The sequence below is a fragment of the Carassius gibelio genome, chromosome B22 (genome assembly GCF_023724105.1).
Source record: "Carassius gibelio isolate Cgi1373 ecotype wild population from Czech Republic chromosome B22, carGib1.2-hapl.c, whole genome shotgun sequence".
NCBI classification, from domain to species: Eukaryota; Metazoa; Chordata; class Actinopteri; order Cypriniformes; family Cyprinidae; genus Carassius; species Carassius gibelio.
Window position 1 is genome coordinate 14,343,364 of NC_068417.1, and position 8,674 is coordinate 14,352,037.

An 8,674-nucleotide genomic window follows, 5' to 3' on the forward strand; every position below is an offset into this window, starting at 1 on the left:
AGGTCATCATCATCATCCTTGATCAGACCTACCACTGTGGTGTCATCTGCAAATTTGATTATGGTGTTGGAGCCATAAACAGGAACATAGTCATGGGTAAAAAGGGAGTACAGGAGAGGGCTCAGTATGCAGCCCTGTGGCACTCCAGTGTTCAGGGTGATGATAGAGTATGAGAGGTTATCTAACTTAGACTGAGGTCTGTTAGTCAAAAAATCTTGAATCCAGCTGCAGATGGATGTGCTGATTCCAAGCTGGCTGAGCTTGGAGATCCGCTTGGAGGGGATCACTGTATTAAATGCAGAACTGAAATCAATGAACAGCATTCTCACATGTGTATTTTGACTGTCCAGCAGAGGTGAGAAGTCCAGGGGCCAAAGAGTAAAAGTCATGCCATATTTTTGTTCCACCCATGAACTCATCAGCCGATTTCACCAGAGGAGGAACCAAGTCATTCCTTCCAAGTCACAAACGAGTCTTGAGTCAAATCCCAAGTCCTCAAAGAGTTAAAGTTAATGAGATAATTAAGTGACTAATTAAATGATGATTGTGCATTAATGATTAACATCTGCTGTTATTGAGAATTACAGAGGATCAGATGGTGATGTTTTATGTACCCTATGCCAAGGGTACAAAAGCTGTAACCTTGAGGGTACACTCTCAGAAAATAAAGTACATAATTGTACCTTTAAGGGTACAATAGCTTGTCACTGGTGCTGTACCCTTGTGATTTTTACCTTAAGAGACCAGTTTTGTACAGAGGTGGGAAGTCCAGGGGCCAAAGAGTAAAAGTCCAGCAGCTGATTTCACCAGAGGAACCAAGTCATTCCTTCCAAGTCACAAACGACTCTCAAGTTAAATCCCAAGTCCTCAAAGAGTTAAAGTTGATTGTGCATTAGTGATGAACACCTGCTGTTATTGAGAATTACAAAGGATCAGATGTGGATGTTTTATTGGTTAAAAAGATGCCACCATCATGGAGATCAGTGTTTGGTTTAATTGTGCTCTTGACCCTTGACTTGTTGTACTAGATCTTTCTCTGTAGCTCTGCATGGGTTGTTGTGGAGAAGACAGAACTGTGACATATGAAAAACATATAGTTACAATGAGCTGGTTTAACTATATCTCAAATATTTTTGTCTTCATTCTTATCACATGTCTAGGTTTTGAATAATTCCAGTGAAACTACAGCATGCACACAAAAAAAGCATTGCTCTAATATTTACAGGATATGGATTTTTTTTTTATTTGTAACACATATAAAAGTTTGAACTCCAGTGCTTTTTAGACACACACAGATATCAAGAACCAGCATATGAATCTCTACAATGGTTACAATCAACAAAATGCTTCATGTTGCAATACATGAATTACTCCCATAATGCACCGCAGTATGAATAATAATTTTCACCACTGTTGAGGATAACATGATAAATGTTCATGGCTAAATGCCTAAATCCATTTTTTCTTCTTAATATTAAAGTGTTATAAAGCATTATATGGTGGCATTTGCATAATGCGATTTCTCTCTTTTTTGTGAAAGTGACATACAGTTAAGTGTGGTGACCCGTACTCAGAAATCATATTCTGTATTTAACCCATCCAAAGTGCACAGACAGAGCAGTGAATTCACGGCTGTTCTCTCTAACAACTAAACCACGAACTCTTCTCATATAATCAAGAAATTTAATCAAGATCATGCAGTCATCAAAAGCATAAGTCATCTGCTAGATCAAGAGTTGTATAAGCATTGCACAAATGTTTGCTGCAAAACAATAATGCAATTGTATAGAAGCAAATTTGTGAAAACCGCTTAAAGGCTCAAGATATCAACTGAAGCAAATACTCACCACAAATATGGTGGCAAAGTTTTTTTTTTTTTTTTTTATTGATTTCATCCAAGGCTGTGCTTAAAGTCAGTTGTAGTTCTTGTGTTTCTCTTTTCTTCAGTGATGTTGATTGTAAACAGCAGGTGTTCATCACCAATGCATCTTCATTTAATTAGTCACTTAATTATCTCATTAACTTTAACTCTTTGAGGACTTGGGATTTGACTCAAGACTCGTTTGGGACTTGGAAGGAATGACTTGGTTCCTCCACTGATGAAATCGGCTGATGAGTTCATGGGTGAGGGCAGAGGGCTGCGGTGCATTATTCTGCTGTCCAGGTGGGTGAGGGCAGAGGTGGGAAGTCCAGGGGCCAAAGAGTAAAAGTCCTGCCATATTTTTGTTCCACCCATGAACTCATCACAAGAACTACAACTGACTTTAAGCACAGCTTTGGATGAAATCAATTTAAAAAAAAAAAAAAAAAAAAAAAAAAAAAAACTTTGCCACCATAATTGTGGTGAGTTTTTGCTTCAGTTGATATCTTGAGCCTTTAAGCGGTTTTCACAAATTTGCTTCTATACAATTGCATTATTGTTTAGCAGCAAACATTTGTGCAATGCTGATACAATTCTTGATCTAGCAGGTGACTTATGCTTTTGATGACTGCATGATCTTGATAAAATTTCTTGATTATATGAGAAGAGTTCGTGGTTTAGTTGTTAGAGAGAACTGCTGTGAATTCACTGCTCTGTCTGTGCACTTTGGATGCGTTAAATACAGAATATGATTTCTGAGTACGGGTCACCACACTTAACTGTATGTCACTTTCACAAAAAAGAGAGAAATCTCATTATGAAAATACCACCATATAATGCTTTATAACACTTTAATATTAAGAAAAAAAAATTGGATTTAGGCATTTAGCCATGAACATTTATCATGTGATCCTCAACAGTGGTGAAAATTATTATTCATACTGCGGTGCATTATGGGAGTAATTCATGTATTGCAACATGAAGCATTTTGTTGATTGTAACCATTGTAGAGATTCATATGCTGGTTCTTGATATATGTGTGTGTGTCTAAAAAGCACTGGAGTTCAAACTTTTATATGTGTTACAAATAAAAAAAAATATCCATATCCTGTAAATATTAGAGCAATGCTTTTTTTTGTGTGTACGCTGTAGTTTCACTGGAATTACTCAAAACCTAGACATGTGATAAGAAAGAAGACAAAAATATTTGAGATATAGTTAAAGCAGCTCATTGTAACTATATGTTTTTCATATGTCACAGTTCTGTCTTCTCCACAACAACCCATGCAGAGCTACAGAGAAAGATCTAGTACAACAAGTCAAGGGTCAAGAGTACAATTAAACCAAACACTGATCTCCATGATGGTGGCATCTTTTTAACCAATAAAACATCCACATCTGATCCTATGTAATTCTCAATAACAGCAGGTGTTCATCACTAATGCACAATCAACTTTAACTCTTTGAGGACTTGGGATTTAACTTGAGAGTCGTTTGTGACTTGGAAGGAATGACTTGGTTCCTCTGGTGAAATCAGCTGCTGGACTTTTACTCTTTGGCCCCTGGACTTCCCACATCTGTACAAAACTGGTCTCTTAAGGTAAAAATCACAAGGGTACAGCACCAGTGACAAGCTATTGTACCCCTAAAGGTACAATTATGTACTTTATTTTCTGAGAGTGTACCCTCAAGGTTACAGCTTTTGTACCCTTGGCATAGGGTACATAAAACATCACCATCTGATCCTCTGTAATTCTCAATAACAGCAGATGTTAATCATTAATGCACATTCATCATTTAATTAGTCACTTAATTATCTCATTAACTTTAACTCTTTGAGGACTTGGGATTTGACTTTGGCAGGACTTTTACTCTTTGGCCCCTGGACTTCCCAACTCTGGGCAGAGTGAAGTGCCATTGAGATGGCATCCTCTGTTGACCTATTGTGGCGATAGGAAAATTGGAATGGGTCTAGTGTAGCAGGGAGACAGGATTTTAAGTGGGATGCACCAGTTTCAGTGAGTGCAACAGAACAAAGTCATTAGGGACCGAGGCAGCTGAGTGATTCAGTACTGGTATGATGGTGGAGGTTTTGAAGATAGTGGGGACAGCTGTTTGGGCCAGGGACAGATTGAACATGTTTGTGAAGACCTCAGCCAGCCAGTGATGCGCAGGTCAATGTATTAATAACCCGCACCCAACCAACGTTTTCAACTAACCCTCCCGCAACTCGGACCACAAAAAAAATAAAAATAATATTAATAATAATATTGTACCCGACCCGCTTCCTCCCCCGCATTTTTAAAAAGCAGTAAATGTTTATCATAGCATCATTGGGCCATCGGAACGTAGGCAAAATGAACTAGGCCAAAAAAACTACAACAACAACAAAACTTAATATATTATAAATTTTTTCAGGAATTATAAAAAAATCGTCAGTAAGCTCATGATTTGTACTAAAATAGTCTAGTCTGGCTATGTCTATTTGTATATTTCTGCAAGGTCAGCAGACATTGAGGCTCGGGTTTGTTTACGATCAGAGCTCGTGAGCGGAGAGCACATTTCTGAATATCCCGATCCGCTCACTCATTCCGTGGGGTCTCGCTCAACCTAGAATGGCAAGGAGTCATTAAATTGTTTAGTAATAAAGTGGTGTCTACGTAAAAGTTTTTAAGCCAAATTAAGCGTTTTCTGAGAGGAATCTTAGAATCTTTATGAATACGGGCCTTGGTCTTTAAAACCTCTTCCGGCTCTTACCACCCTCCGGACCCACTGGTGGGTCCAAAAAGAGTTACGTGAAATGTGTAAGTTGTGAAAGTAGTGAACTAGACATATTTGGTATCATTTGAAAGCTTAGAACCTAATTTTTTTTGCCATCCCATCATTTATGCATTTATGGTACATACAATAACATATAAAGGTATAATTTTGCACACCCACAAACAACCCTAGACCAATCCGTTGTTGATTTAAGCCTTTCCAAACTCGAGGGGGTCGGGCGCACTGAGAGCGGAATGCACCCCGCCCCCCACCCCAGAGCACTTGCTGTAAAGTAAATGCATTGCTGAAAACTATTAATACTAATAATATTAATGAAAACTGTTTTGTGTAAAAATTATAATTTTTTTATCCATTTAGCCGAATGCATGTGAAAATTGGATTGTTTTGAATTCAAACATGCCTTATCTTGCAGAATGGCGATCCCCAGTGGACATATTTCCTCCCTTCAATTACATTTCAGTACCTTTTTTTTTATTGATACAAAGACAGTTATTTTTTCCCCAGTTTACTGGGTCAAACTGAAACCTGCCATTGTTTGATTTCCTTGGAAAAATGCTGAGATCTGAAAGATGGACAAACATCTTGTGCACACATGTATGATTAGATTGTAGGAGGAGAGTTTCCTGCCATTATGAAACAGCTAATGCGACAGTTTAAAAAAGAGTCACTCCTATATGCTCCTTTAAACTAAAACATGAAATTTGAAGGTACTGTTTTCAAAAGCTTGCACTTTGAAACCCAGTATCAAAAACATGCTTTTTCAGATCTCTAAAGTACCATGGTCATGTAAGTGGACCTAAAACACAAGTAAATTATTTGAATTATTTGAATGTTGAATTCCTAGATATGTCACACGATATCGCTCTAATACAGTATGCATACTGTTTGTGGTGCACACACGTATATATTAAAGATGTATTAAAATAATGATGATGTTTATAATAATACTAATACTAATACTAATACTAATACTAATAATAATAATAATCTTGAACCTTCAGATATTAACACTAAATCAGCCATCGTATTTTGAGTTTAAGTTGACTTAAGTGAGCTGTTTTGTTCCATTAAATTTATTAAGGTGAAATGGTCACTAAGGACTTTGTAGCAACGCTTAAGGGAACACTTAGATAATTAAGGGGAAAAACTTAATAACAGTCTTAAGATCCTTAAGGAAACCCTTAGGGTTTTTTCTTGCAATCCAAGTTTCACTAAGGGCACCCTTAACCTTAAATCTAAGTGATTTCTTAGCTTAAGGTGTTTAATGCAACCGGGCACAGAGCAAAGGCAATCATGTGTGCTATTGATATATACATAAATTAAGTATACATAAATTGTATACATAAATTAAGTGGAAGAAAGACAGCAATCCATCATTTTTGGCACAATATTACATGTTTTTAAAAGTTACATAAAAGCTACAAATTCTTTAGTTTAGAAACACAGACATCAAGAATCAGCGTGAGCATCACAACAACGGTGACCATCAAAAAAGCATGTTGTAGCCAATAAAAACTCATCCATGGCTCCCATCATGCATTGTGGCATGAATAAATTATGAGCTGAACTGTCTTTTTAACTTTTTATTCTAACTATATTTTATTTTTGCTGTTTTTATGTGAATTTTTAGTATCTAGTTTTGTGATGTTCAGAGTAGATCTGTTTATCTGGATATGCTGTTTGTCACCGTTGTTGAGATTCATACGCTGATTCTTGTTATCTGTGTGTGCCTAACATAAACACTCTTTAATTAAAAACAAAATAAAAATCAGAATCACTTGCAAAATGAATAGAGAATGCAGACGTTTTCATTGTGGAATCAAAGCGGTTACACTCAAAAATAGAGCAATATTTAGAGAAATCACTGTAAATTAGTTTAAGAACTCAGGTCAAACAACAATTACATTAAAATAGTGTCATCACCACCCAATGACTTTTGCTCTTGACTTGCAAAACAAATTTTTTAAGTTGAAAGCCACAAGCCAAGATCCCAACTAAAGCAAACACTGACCACTGTAATGGTGACACACAAATTGTGATTTTCTCGTTTGGTGAGTCTGCTTGTTAACATCAGGTGTCTTAAATAATGGTCAATCATGACTCAATTACTTTCGTAATTATCTCATGAACTTCAACTCTGCTTCAAAGTTTTACTTTTAACACTGCTTCAGAGTCTATACGAGTCCACACTCAAGAGTGTTAAATTAACACTGGAGGTTTTGCTGTGTAGGGTGGATAGTATGCACATTGGGACACAGGCAGATACTTTATCATATCAGTCATGTGGGGTCTTTTGATCAGTAAACATCACACAGAGCATACCAGAGTAGGAACTAACATTAACCATTACTCGCACACTAACCACGTATTTGATATAGATTTTTGCTATTAAAATTAAAAGGAAGATTTGTATCGTTGAATAACACTCCATCACTCATGTTGTGTTTCCTGATCCTCAGGTGGCTGCACACAGCTGGAACTGGAGCAGATATCTTGAGCTGTCAGCATTTGTCTGATCTTTCCAGTTGTCATTGGAAACTTCAGGTGAGGTTTTCTGTCTGATTATGGTATTAATCTGACAATCTACATTTCAACCATTGTTTTACCTGTAGAGTAGAGTTCTGTTATGCTGCTGAAAAAAAAAAAAAAACCTACTTTCTTAGTTTCTCATCAAAGCTGATGCAAACAAAATAAATGATTAACCCCCTCAATCACAATTCATAAATTGTAAATCATACATTGCATTTATTATATAATTGAATGGCAGAGAACAATGGGATATAACTGTTATAAAAAAGGGATCAAGAATAGTTTTTCTTAGAAATAATTGAAACTACAAAAAAGGTTCAAGTTCTCACTTGTGTGATACTTTTTTGCCCATTTAGATACTATTATGCACCCTTAGGGGGTTAATAAAATACAAAGGTTTATATTTTGAAAAGGTAGTTTTGTGCGTTTTTCTGAGAGATTCTGTCTAACTGCAGGATGACTGTATAAAATGATCAAGCACACAAAGTAAAGTTTTTTCATACTAATATCACTTTATTTGAGACATTTTTGTTGACATTTTAAAGTAACATGGCTTCCCTGTAGTGCAGAAGTCAACTGTTTCATATGAACATAAATGGAAACAAACAGAGACTTTTTACACTTCAGACACACACTAACAAACTGACATCAAATACAAGCATCCAGCAGTAGACACATTCTGATGCACAGATCAAACCACATTTCTGTACAGATATAAATAATCCGTACCACAGCAGAGTTTACTTTATCACCTCTGAATGGATAGTTTGCATCTATGTTTTGCAAACATGAAAAGCTGCAGTGAAAATGCTCATCCATAAGACCACAGTGTCTGAAGTAATGATGGGAGATTCCCAATGAAAATCATGTGACAATAAGAGTCTTGTACTTAGAATAACACTGAAGTTTGATCATCTTTTGATTGGTGCATATACCACATGACTCTCCTCTTCAGCTTTCTGTAAAGAATGTATAACACAAGATATAATAAAAGTGATATTAATAACAATAATAAGTCTTTTATAAACACATGATGCAGTTGTGTGTGAGATTCTTGTTATAGATGAAAGCCCATTTCTGCTCCTAGGCCTGTCACAATAATCAAGATATCGACTTGTCACACAATATATGTAAAGAGCAGACATCAGCAAGTGAAAAGAAGACATCATTTGAAGCTTTTTAGTGTTTTCCTTACAACTCCGGACTCCAGTATGAAAGAATAAGTCCAAATCAACACAAAGAAGAAATTCACTGTTCTGGTGCATAAATAAATATAATACGCAAAATAATGCTCTTTCACAGCTAACGTTAAGGGGGTTTGACAACTGAGAGGATGCATTTTTGCTATTTTTTCTATGAAAATGTACATTAAATGGATGTTTTTGATTTTCTTTTACATCAGCTTGTGCATACACAATATTATGCATGCACTACTTGCATTATTATGCTGTTATATTATCATTATATATTCAGTGGCATAGTGTGGTCTTAAAATGCCAATAA